The sequence below is a fragment of the Microcebus murinus genome, chromosome 6 (genome assembly GCF_040939455.1).
Source record: "Microcebus murinus isolate Inina chromosome 6, M.murinus_Inina_mat1.0, whole genome shotgun sequence".
Classification (NCBI taxonomy): Eukaryota; Metazoa; Chordata; class Mammalia; order Primates; family Cheirogaleidae; genus Microcebus; species Microcebus murinus.
In genome coordinates this window covers 101,484,674-101,497,115 of record NC_134109.1, presented here as the reverse complement: position 1 = coordinate 101,497,115, position 12,442 = coordinate 101,484,674, and the positions used below count along the sequence as shown (strand labels likewise).

General features: G+C 35.3%; 1 protein-coding gene across 9 annotated transcripts in view; it reads left to right on the top strand.

Annotated features, from left to right (window-relative positions):
* The window catches only part of DENND4A (DENN domain containing 4A), a 145,845-nt gene that overhangs the window by 36,207 nt on the left and 97,196 nt on the right, over positions 1–12,442 (top strand). For 8 of the 9 annotated variants that reach the window (XM_020286005.2, XM_012758666.3, XM_012758665.2 and 5 more), the window contains exons 2-3: positions 3,887–3,965; positions 7,768–7,892. The gene's annotated coding sequence lies outside the window, so the exon portion shown is untranslated. The remainder of the gene's footprint in view (positions 1–3,886; positions 3,966–7,767; positions 7,893–12,442) is intronic. The other variant, XM_076004496.1, reaches the window with a different exon arrangement.

The window sequence follows — 12,442 nt, the reverse complement described above, 5'->3', positions numbered from 1 at the left end:
AGAAAGGTTCAATATTTTCATACAATTCATGGAATCAAAGTAAAGTTTTTGAAAGTTCATTGTGTCAAAGAGGAAATATTTGATATTGTGAATGCTACTGTAAATTAATATAAGATTCAACATTGAAGAAAATGCTGTTTGTTTTTTGAGTAATAATATGAATATTAAGGTTAATGGAGCATAGAGTCATGGTTAAAACAACATTCTTACTACTAATATATTAAGAAATTCAATGTACCAGAAAATGTATTTGGAATTAGTTGCAGTACATTCATAATTCATCATTGCATCTAAACAAGCTTAGTATTCTATCAATAAAAGAACTAATTTTCAAAATTTACAAGTACTTTTATATATATATTTATGTATATTTTATATATAGTATTTTAACTAGAAAATTTTTGTGGTAATCTGTTGAATTTTTAAAAAAGCTTTTGCAGGTCAGTATTTTTTTAAACTTAGTTTCAATTTTTTTTTAGAGGATAGAACCTTGTCTTATATATATAAACTATTCAGTAGTAAAAAGAAAAAATAAGATAGTGATCAGAAAATGAAGAGTGAAAGGGAGCATTAGTGTGGAATACTTAGAGGGAAAGCTTACATTAAATAAAACATTAAATAGGAAGCTTTGCTTGGAGACCATTATAGATTGTGTATCTTTTGAATAAAAGAGAAAATTATTGGGGTTAAAAAGAATACACAGAACATAGTTAATTTCTGTGTAACTGATATAACATATAAGTAGATTACCATAAAAGGTAATATACAGTGAAAAATTAAGTCCTAGAAGAATCCCAGTAAACTTCAGAGTAGGAAGTATCTGATTTATAGGTAGGTGGCTGCCTATCAGGTATTTTGATAACTACTGAGAAGGGCCTGTAGATGCCCTTCTTCTTTAACTCCTCCTGTGTGTGTGTGTTTTTTTTTAAAAAAATAGATTTAGTAGGTACAAGTGGTTTTTTGTTACATGGATGAATTGCATAGTAGAGAAGTCTAGACTTTTAATATACCTATCACCTGAATAATGTACATTGTGCCCCAAAGGTAATTTTTCATCCTACATTGCCCTTCTACTGTCCCTTTTATGAGTCTGCAATGTCCAGTAAGTCACTCTATATGACTGTGCATACGCATTGCTTAGCTCCTACTTATACATGAGAACATGTGATATTTGGTTTTCTGTTCCTGGGTTACTTTGCTTAGAATAATGGCCTCTAATTCCATTCAAGTTGCTGCAGAAAATATTATTTCATTCTTTTTGATGGCTGGGTAGTAATCCATGGTGTGTGTATGCAGGTGTGTGTGTGTGTGTGTGTTTTCTTTATACACTCTTCAGTTGGTAGGTACTTAGGTTGGTTCCGTATCTTTGCAATTGTCAATTGTGCTGTGATAAACATATAAGTGCAGGTGTTTTTTTATAAAATGACTTTTCCTTTGGGTAGATCCCCAGTAGTAGGATTGCTGGATCGAATAGTAGATCTACTTTTAGTTCTTTGGGAAATCTCCATACTGTTTTCCATAGAGGTTGTGCTAATTTATATCCCCACCAACAGCAAATAAACTTTCCCTTTTTAATGCATCTGTGCCAGCATCTGTTGTTTTTAATAATGGCCACTCAAGACATTTCATTGTAGTTTTAATTTGCATTTCCCTAATGATTAGTGATTTTAAGCATTTTTTATATGTCTGTTAGCCATTTGTTTCTCTTTTTGAAAAATTTCTGTTCATGTCTTTTGCCCACTTTTTAATGGGGTTATTTGTTTTCTTGCTGAATTTGAATTCCTTATAGATTATGGATATTAGGTCATTAGGTCAATATTTATATTGTCTCTTTGTTTTCTGCCAGCAATAAGATTTTAGAAATATTTGTAAAATATATATACCACTCTGTGTTTACTGCCTGAAATTTTTCAGGAGCCTGTGGTAGAGTGGTATTCTAGTTTCTAAAAACACATATATCTATTGTGACTAACTCTAGCAGTCCAAAAAGGTAATACAATTATACATTCATTATTTCTCATTCATTCCTTTTCACCTTCCAAACACCTTATCAAATTATTGACTTAAATAATTTATGCCCTTGCTTCCCTTTTCTTCCACTTTTCGTAGACACACACATCAAGAACCTAACACAGGTAAATCTTATATCTGTTGCTGGTCCTATTTGCATGTCATTAGTAGATATTCCATGTTGGTTAAATCTGTGGTTTATTCCTTTTGATGTGGTTGTGATTTCTGTACTTCAGCTTGTTTTCCTGAAAAAGCTTTTAATTCTTACTGAAACACCTTTTGTGTGTGCATATATCCATTATTATAAAGTTCACCTATAGTACTTTGTACAATACAAGTTGGTCTGGCTGTACTCTTAAGACTTTGTCAGTGAAATCATCTTTCCATCTAGCATTTAGAATGATTCATAACTACAACTTAAATTGCTGAATTTAAAGAAAATATGATGGCCGAGCACAGTGGCTCACACCTGTATTACTAGCACTCTGGGAGGCTAAGGCGGATCGCTCAAGCTCAGTAGTTTGAAAGCAGCCTGAGCAAGAGCAAGACCCCGTCTCTACTAAAAAAAATAGAAAGAAATTAATTAATTGGCCAACTAAAATATATATAGAAAAAATCAGCCGGGCCTGGTGGCGCATGCCTGTAGTCCAGCTACTTGGGAAGCTGAGGCAGGAGGATCGCTTGAGCCCAGGAGTTTGAGGTTGCTGTGAGCTAGGCTGATGCCATGGCACTCTACCCTGGGTAACAAAGTGAAACTCTGTCTCAAAAAAAAAAAAAAAGAAAGAAAGAAAATATGATAATGACATGTTGAATCCCATGATACATTACTTATTATCTTAATCAGAAAACCTTGGTTCCCTAATGAGATTTGTTATAACTGATTCTATTTAAATATAGTTGTCCCTAGGTATCCATGGGGCATTGGTTCTGAGATGCCCCCCACCCTGCACCCCACTCCCACAGATACCAAAAGCCACAGATGCTCAAGTCCTTTGTATAAAGTGGCATATCTGTGTGTGGTGGCACACACCTGGAATCCCAGCTACTTGGGAGGCTGAGTCAGGAGGATTGCTTGAACCTTGGAGTTGGAGACCAGCCTGGGCAACATAGCGAGGTCTCCATCTCAAAAAACAAAAACAAAAAAGCAAATAAAAACAACCAACTTTGGACTAAAAAAAAAGGTGTATTTGCATATAACCTATCTATATCCTTTTATGTACTTTAAATCATCTCTAGATTACTTCTAATACCTAACACAATTAAATGCTATGTAAATAGTTATTATACTGTATAGTTCTTAAAATTTGTATTATTTTTATTGCTATATTATTTTTAATTTAGTTTTATTTTTTAACGTTTTCAACCCCATGGATGTGGAATCTGTAGATACAGAGGGCTGTATTTATAATAAAGGGAAAGTACTTTTGGGTATTGACTTCTTTGAAACATGTTACGTATATGGAAGTTATGTGAGTCTATATTTGAATTATCATAAATTTTTATATTTTTCCTCTATGGATGATACACCATACATAATGCCCCAGAAATAAGCATGTTTGTCTTTCTCATACTCCTTGGTCTGTACTTCCTCTTTTGTGCCCTTACATTTTCTTTTGCTTTCTGTCTTTCTCCCCCTCATCTCATGGTTTTCATTTTGTTTTGTTTTTTAAGATTGTGTCTATTCTTGACTGAAATGTGTTTTCTGAAAGAGCTGGTGTTTGAAAATTGCTTATGGCTCTTAACCATATGAAAATAAATACAATTGGTTTGTTAGGAAATTATCATTGTTAACAAAATTTGAAGTATCCACGGTATATTAGGGAGAAATATTTGATTGGAATTAATTCAAGTTCAATTCTTATTCTTTTCAATACAGTATTTCTCAAACTCTGGGACCTGCAGAATTCACAAATTGAGATCTGGCATCATTTTCAGAGAGAGACTTTTGGTAATGTGTAAGTAGTTTTTGGTTCTCATTTTGATTTGTTTCAATTAGCTGTTTTCTGTATTAAACATAGTGAAGCCTTAATTTATCAGGACTCTTAAGAATTTGGAATATATTTACCACATAATAATTACAGGTAACAAGTGACACATAATAATTTACTGAGAGATGTCTTTAAGATGTGCCTTGAAGGCCAGGCATGGTGGCTCATACATGTAATCCTAGCACTCTGGGAGGCCGAGGCAGGAGGATTGCTTGAGCTCACGAGTTCAAGACCAGCTTCAGCAAGAGTGACACCCTGTCTCTACTAAAAATAGAAAGAAATTAGCTGGGCAACTAAAAATATGAAAAATTAGCCAGGTATGGTGGTGCACACCTGTAGTCTCAGCTACTCAGGAAGCTGAGGCAGGAGGATCACTTGAGTCCAGGAGTTTGAGGTTACTGTGAGCTAAGCTGATGCCATGGCACTCTAGCCCAGGCAACAGAATGAGACTCTATCTCAAAAAAAAAAAAAAAAAATGTGCCTTGGATCAGTATTAATTCAACATCATTTATTAGAGGAAAAATTCTCAATGTAAAAAATACTAGATTAAGGGACTTGTGTTCTTGCCCAGCCTCTGTCAGTAACTAGCTGGGTATCCTTAAGTAAGCCACTTTCTGTGATTTAGTTTATTTGGCTATAAAATGAGGGATTGGACTAATAATAAGATCCTTTCCTTTCTAAACATCTATTCCTATCTTAAGTTTTTATAGATCAGGTGTTGGTAATCTTTTGAAAGAGCTATCAGATTACACATTTATATTTTGATTTTAAGTTGGTCTTTACTTGGGGATAGAAATTGGGAGCAATGGTTCCAAAGTATATTAGGGGACAAGTAAGTCCCCCTTGTTCAAGAAATCTCCCCCATCTAGTCCATCTATTTGGGTTGTAAAGTTTACTTTTAAAAAATTAAGTTTGCCTTGGATAGGTTAAACCTTTCTTTAAGATGTCAAATATAAAAACAAATATGTTTTGTTTTTATAATATATAAAACAAAAATTTGTAGATTTACAAATATAAAAATAAGATTTTCTACCTTTCAAAATCACAATGGGATGGCACTCCTGATGCTGAAGGAGTGCCAGTTTTCAAGGAGGTGGGGGGAAGGGAAAATACAGTAGTGGTAACTTCTGTGCATGGGACTTTTGGGGAGAAATTGATAGGGAAACTTTGGGCAGGGTGAAGGCAAGCATTTGGAATGTGGAAGGATGATAGGAGAAAGGATGGCTAGAGGTGCAATAAAAGTATAGAAAGAGATGAGGAAAGATTGAACTAAACAAAAAACTCTGTGAAGGCAGAGGCTACTGCTTTCATCTCTGTTATCACCAACTCCTAGAATAGTATCAGATCTTAATAAGTATTTATTAGAAATACTTATTTCTGGCTGGGTGTGGTGGCTCATGTCTGTAATCCTAGGACTTTGGGAGGCTGAGGTGGGAAGATTGCTTGAGCCTAGGAGTTTGAGGTTACAGTGAGCTATGATCACACCACTGCGCTTTAGCTGGGGGTGACAGAGTGAGACCCTGTCTCAAAAAAAAAAAAAAAGAAAGAAAGAAATATTTAATTATAATAATTATATACCATATTTAATAAATTATACTATATTTAACAAATCAATATAACTATATATTATAAATTAATGTATAAATTAATGTTTGAGTTTAAACATTAATGTTAAATAAGTGTTTATAAATTAATAAATTAATGTTTGAGTTTAAAATCATAAAATATAAATTATTAAATACATTTACAATAATATATTTAATAAATTTCTAATTTTACCTATAGCCCTAATTATGGTGGTTATTGATTACTAGATTCAAATCATCTCATTTATCCGTGTCAACAACTACACTATTTAAGGTAATTGAGGTTCAGAAAAATGACTCTGAATTACAGAACAAAAGACATTATATTTAGAATAATACGCTTGAGGAAGGTTATAAAGTAAACTTTTATTTAATAATTTTTTTTTTTTTAGACAGAAGTCTTGCTCTGTCAGCTTGGCTAGAGTGCAGTGGCGGCATCATCATTGCTCTCTGCAAAGTCCAACTCCTGGCTCAAGTAATTCTCCTGCCACAGCCTCCTGAGTAGCTAGGACTACAGGCACATGCCACCATACCTAATTTTTTTTTCTTTTCTTTTTTTTTTTTTTTTTGAGACAGAGTCTCACTGTGTTGCCCTGGCTAGAGTGCTGTGGCATCAGCCTAGCTTACAGCATCCTCAATCTCCTGGGCTCAAGCGATCCTACTGCCTCAGCCTCCCAAGTAGCTGGGACTACAGGCATGTGCCACCCTGCCCGCCTAATTTTTTCTGTATATTTTTAGTTGGCCAATTCATTTCTTTCTAATTTTTTAGTAGAGACAGGGTCTCGCTCAGGCTGGTTTTGAACTCCTGAGCTTGAGTGATCCACCTGCCTCGGCCTCCCAGAGTGCTAGGATTACAGGTGTGAGCCACCGCGCCTGGCCTAATTTTTTTCTATTTTTAGTATAGATGGGGTCTTGCCTTTGCTCAGGCTGGTCTCAAACTCCTCCCACCTAGCCTCCCAGAGTTCTAGGATTACAGGCATGAACCACCATGTCCAGCCCAATTAATAAATATTTTTAAAGCAGCCACCTACCATACTTTGGGTACTAGCTAGGAATGGAAAAATAGGATACTGGTTATAGTGTATATTTCTATTTGATGGAAAAATTATGTAGTCATTTAGTATAATTATGAAGATTATAGCAATTTAAAAAATGCTTATTGGCCGGGCGCTGTGGTTCACGCCTGTAATCCTAGCTCTTGGGAGGCCGAGGCGGGCGGATTGCTCAAGGTCAGGAGTTCAAAACCAGCCTGAGCAAGAGCGAGACCCCGTCTCTACTATAAATAGAAAGAAATTAATTGGCCAACTGATATATATATATAAAAATTAGCCGGGCATGGTGGCGCATGCCTGTAGTCCCAGCTACCCGGGAGGCTGAGGCAGAAGGATCACTTGAGCCCAGGAGTTTGAGGTTGCTGTGAGCTAGGCTGACGCCATGGCACTCACTCTAGCCTGGGCAACAAAGCGAGACTCTGTCTCAAAAAAAAAAAAAAAAAAAAAAATGCTTATTACATAAAAGATACAAATATTTATATTCTGTGATTATGGATTAGAAGGATCTTTTTTGTTCTCAAAGATTAGGAAACATGTTGGAAGATAAACCTGATTTACTGTGAATGAAGTTGTTGATTTTCTTTTTCTTTTGGCTATTGTACAATTCATAAAGTTTATATGAAAGTCCACATACATTTAAATTGTTTTGAAAAATATTATGAACATATATTGCCTATAAAGTGGAAATAGATGTAGTCAAAGAGAAAAAGAGCAAAGCTATATTTGAAGGACAGTAGGTAGATTACCTTGATTGGAAGAAAGATGAAGTTTAGGAAAGATGAGAATTAAGGTCTCTAGTTTAGTTTTGATAGTTTAAGATAAAATGAGCTGGGATGCCTTCTTAACTGTACAATAATGTAACAAAAAAACCCAGAAAATTTCTTCTGTCTTTTTTAAGTAAACTGGAGTTGGAGGCAGGGAAGTTGAACTGGTTCATTCTGTTATGGACCATTTTCATATATAATTCTGAATTTGTGACTATTTATCAGTCTCTATCTAGGAGGCTTTTGTATCTTTATCATTTCAGTTATAGTTAATTTGCAAAACTGTTTATGTTCAGAATTTTTTGGTTTTCATATATTTTTATAATATTTCCTTTGATCTCCACCCTTGTCTTTTCTTGTCCTTAAGAGTTAGCAAGTGCTTAACTGCTTTGACCTAATGGAGTGAGAGAAGAAATAAAAAAGAACCTGAATTGATTGGGCAGAGATTGAAAGGGAGAAAAAACAAATCAGTCTTCATTAGTCGACAAATGGGTAAGAGCTTTCTTGTAATGACTTCTCAATTTAGTTCTCTTGAACCTTTTAGAAATAGAGAGCATATCCTTCTTGTTTGCTATGTTCAAAGAAAATAAATGTAATTTAAAGTGAAGTACTAGATAAGCAGGTATCTGAAATTTTAAGTTGTCTATAAAACTAAATACCATGAATGAGCAATTGAGGAAAAGAATAAAAAGAAGAAAGAATAAAAAATAAAATAAAAAAGAAAGTAAAAAATTAAAAAAAAGATGTCTATAAACATTTTATCTTTATATCATGTTGAACAAAGAAATAAAAAACAGTCATTGGTTTATGATGTAGCATTATTGTTACTTAGTTTATATAAAGTTATTTCAGGTTTTAATATTACTGTGATTATTTAGAGAACTGTTAGATCAAATGCATGTTTTGTGTGGTCCCCCAGTTTCCAAAAATGAATTTAAAGAAATTTATCTCCTAATTGTTTAGGAATTTTTAGTCTGATGTGCAACACTGAAAATCCAAGTTTTGTGTGTAACTAGGAATGTTTTCCTCAAATGTTCTTTCCAAGTATTGATAATTTATGGTGGTTCTTGCCAACACAAGGTATTTTGTTCTAATATATATTTAATATTTTCCATGAGTATTGCAAATTTCACATGCCAATATAAACTTATTGGTTTAATAGAATTGTTAGGAAATACTAAATATTCATTTCTATATTAAGGATTTTCAATATTTTCTTTGCCTTGTAATTTTTTTTTTTTTTTTTTTTGAGACAGAGTCTCGCTTTGTTGCCTAGGCTAGAGTGAGTGCCATGGCGTCAGCCTAGCTCACAGCAACCTCAAACTCCTGGGCTCAAGCAATCCTTCTGCCTCAGCCTCCCAAGTAGCTGGGACTACAGGCATGTGCCACCATGCCTGGCTAATTTTATATATATATATATATATATATTAGTTGGCCAATTAATTTCTTTCTATTTATAGTAGAGACGGGGTCTCCCTCTTGCTCAGGCTGGTTTCGAACTCCTGACCTTGAGCAATCCGCCCGCCTTGGCCTTCCAGAGTGCTAGGATTACAGGCGTGAGCCACCAGGCCTGGCCCGTAATTTTTTTTTTTGAGAGAGAGTTTCACTCTGTTGCCCAGGGTAGAGTGCCATGGCTTCAGCCTAGCTCACAGCAACCTCAAACTCCTGGACTCAAGTGATCCTCCTGCCTCAGCCTCCCAAGTAGCTGGGATTAAAGGCATGTGCCACCATGCCCGGCTAATTTTTTCTATATATTTTTAGTTGGCCAATTAATTTCATTCTATTTTTAGTAGAGATGGGGTCTCGCTCTTAGGCTGGTTTCGGACTCCTGACCTTGAGCGGATCTGCCTGCCTTGGCCTCCCAGAGTGCTAGGATTAAAAGCAAGAGCCACCATACCCAGCCTGCCTTGTAATTTTTAACAATGTCTTCCCTCTAGCTTATAAACCACAATCTTACTTTAAAAGCAGTTGATTTAAAATTAAAAGTAGAGGTGCATTTTCAGTATTATAAATACTGAAATTAATTAAATGAACATTGAATTAGTTAAAGAACATTTTGATCTTTCAAGATATCATCTGGAATGTTACCAGCTATGTTCTTGGCATTATATACTTGTCAGCTATGCCTTAAAATATTTTGTTACCTTCCCAGCTACCCCCTACCCCAAATGAATAAATGGAAAACAACAAGATGAGGGAACAAGAGTGATATATAATTTACTTTTCTGTCAATAAATGTAAAAGGATTTTATTATAAATTGATCTTACAAAATTTGTTTGATAAAGAACAATAATTTGTTCCCTTTTAGTAGTTATTTAGTTTATTCAATTGTGAATGAGATCAAATTATAAAGATTTGTGAACCAGAAAGATCTAATAAGGAATTTCCACCTCGAACTCCCAAACTTCTAGGATTACAGATGTGAGCCACCATGCCCGGCCCCATCATTTGTGTTTATGTGGTATCAGTTGTAATGTCTTATTTTTCATTTCTAATTGTGTTTATTTGGATCTTCTCTCTTCTTTTCTTGGTTAGTCTAGCTAGTGGTTTATCAATTTTGTTTATTTTTTCAAAGAACCAACTTTTTATTAGTGGAGTTTTTTTTGTTGTTGTTCTCTATTTCACTTAGTTTTTGCTTTGATCTTTGCTATTTTTCTCCTTCTTCTAACTGTGGGTTTGGTTTGTTCTTGTTTTTCTAGTTCCTTGAGGTGCAATGTTAGGTTAACTAGTTGTCTTTCTACTTTTTTTTTTTTTTTTGAGTCAGAGTCTCACTCTGTTGCCCAGGCTACAGTGCCGTGGTGTCAGCCTAGCTCACAGCAACCTCAGACTCCTGGGCTCAAGCAATCCTTCTGCCTCAGCCTCCTGAGTAGCTGGGACTACAGGCATGCACCACCATGCCCAGCTGATTTTTTCTATATATATATTTTAGTTGGCCTGTTTCTACTTTTTTGATGTAGACATTTAATGCTGTAAAAATTTCCTCTTAGTACTGCTTTTGCTGTATCCTACAGTTTTTTGGTTTTTTTTTTTTTTGAGACAGAGTCTCGCTTATTGACCAGGCTAGAGTGAGTGCCGTGGCGTCAGCCTAGCTCACAGCAACCTCAAACTCCTGGGCTCAAGCAATCCTTCTGCCTCAGCCTCCCGAGTAGCTGGGACTACAAGCATGCGCCACCATGCCCGGCTAATTTTATATATATATATATTAGTTGGCCAATTAATTTCTTTCTATTTATAGTAGAGACGGGGTCTCGCTCTTGCTCAGGCTGGTTTCGAACTCCTGACCTCGAGCAATCCGCCCGCCTCAGCCTCCCAGAGTGCTAGGATTACAGGCGTGAGCCACCGCGCCCGGCTGTATCCTACAGTTTTTAGTATTTTGTTTTCATTTTCTAAAATTTTAAAATTTTCTTCTTTATTTCTTCATTGACCCAGTGATTGGGAACAAGTTGTTTAATTTTCATGTGTTTATGTTTAGTTATGTTTAGTTTCTGAAGTCCCTCTTTGTATTGTTTTATAGCTTTATTCCACTGAGGGCTGAGAATATACTTGACATGATTTGAGTTTTAAAAATTTGTTGAGACTTGTTTTGTGGTCTAAAATTTGGTCTATCTTAGAGAATGTTCATGTGCTGATGAAAAGAATGTATATTCTCTAGTTGCTGGGTAGAATATTCTGTATATGTCTGTTAAGTCCATTTTTTCTAAAATTCAATTTAAGTCCAATGTTTCTTTGTTGATTTTCTGTCTTGATGATTAAAGTTCCCCACTATTATTGTTTTTGCTGTGTACCTCTTTCTTTAGGTCTAGTAATATTTGTTTTGTGAATCTGGGTGCCCTGATGTTGGGTGCATATATATTTATGGGTATGGTGAGTTTCTTTTGAGCAGCAAATAGATACATCATGTTTTTTATCCATTCTGCCAATCTTTATCTTTTAAGTGGGCGATTTAATCATTTATGTTCAAGGTTAATATTGATATATGAGGCTTTATTCTTGTCATTTTGTTAGTTGATTTCTTTTTTTATAAATTTGAGACAGAGTCTTGCTCTGTCACCCCAAGTAGAGTATAGTGGTATCATCATAGCTCACAGCAACCTCAAACTCCTGGGTTCAGGCGATCCTTCTGCCTCAGCCTCCTGAGTAGCTGGGACTACAGGTGTGCCCCAAGACAGCTGGCTAATTTTTCTATTTTTAGTAGAGACAGGGTCTCTCTCTTGCTAAGGCTGATCTCAAACTTCTGAGCTCAAGCAGTCCTCCAGCCTTGGCCTCCCAGAGTGCTAGGATTATAGGTGTGAGCCCCCACCCATGCCCAGCCTTGTTAGTTGATTTCTAATTGCTTATTATAATTTCCTTGTTTCTTTCTTTTTATCTGTCTTTATGGTTTGCTGAACTTCTGTCATGTTGTTATTTAATTCCTTTCTCTTCCTCCATTGTGTGCTTGTTTTATAAGACCTGTCAGTTTTATATCTTTGTGTGTTTTTGTGATGATGAATATTGTCCTTTAGTTTCCACATTTAAGACTTTGTCCTTTAGTTTCCACATTTAAGACTCTTTTAAGTATTTCCTGTAGGACTGGTCTAGTGGTGATGAATTCTTTCAGCATTTGCTTGTCAGGGAAAGACTTTATTTCTCCGTCATTTATGAAGCTTAGTCTGACAAGATATAAAATTCTTGGCTGGTAGTTTTTTTCTTTCAGCACTTTTGAAAATGCCATTCCATTCTTTTTTGGCCTGCTGAGAGGTCATCTGTAAGTCTGATGGGGTATCCTTTATAGATGACTAGATGCTTTTGTCTTGCTAATTTAAAAGTTTTGTCTTTCAATTCAACTTTAGTCCTTCTAATTATAATATGCCATGGTGAAGTCCTTTTTCCAATGTATTTGCCTAGGGATCATTGGACCTCTTGTATCTGAATGTCTAACTCTCTTGGTAGTCCTGGGAAGTTTTCATTGATTATTTCCTTAGATAGGTTTGCTAAACTTTTTTATTTCTCTTCCCCCTTGGGAATACTGATAATTTGTAAGTAGTATCCAGATACCTTGAAG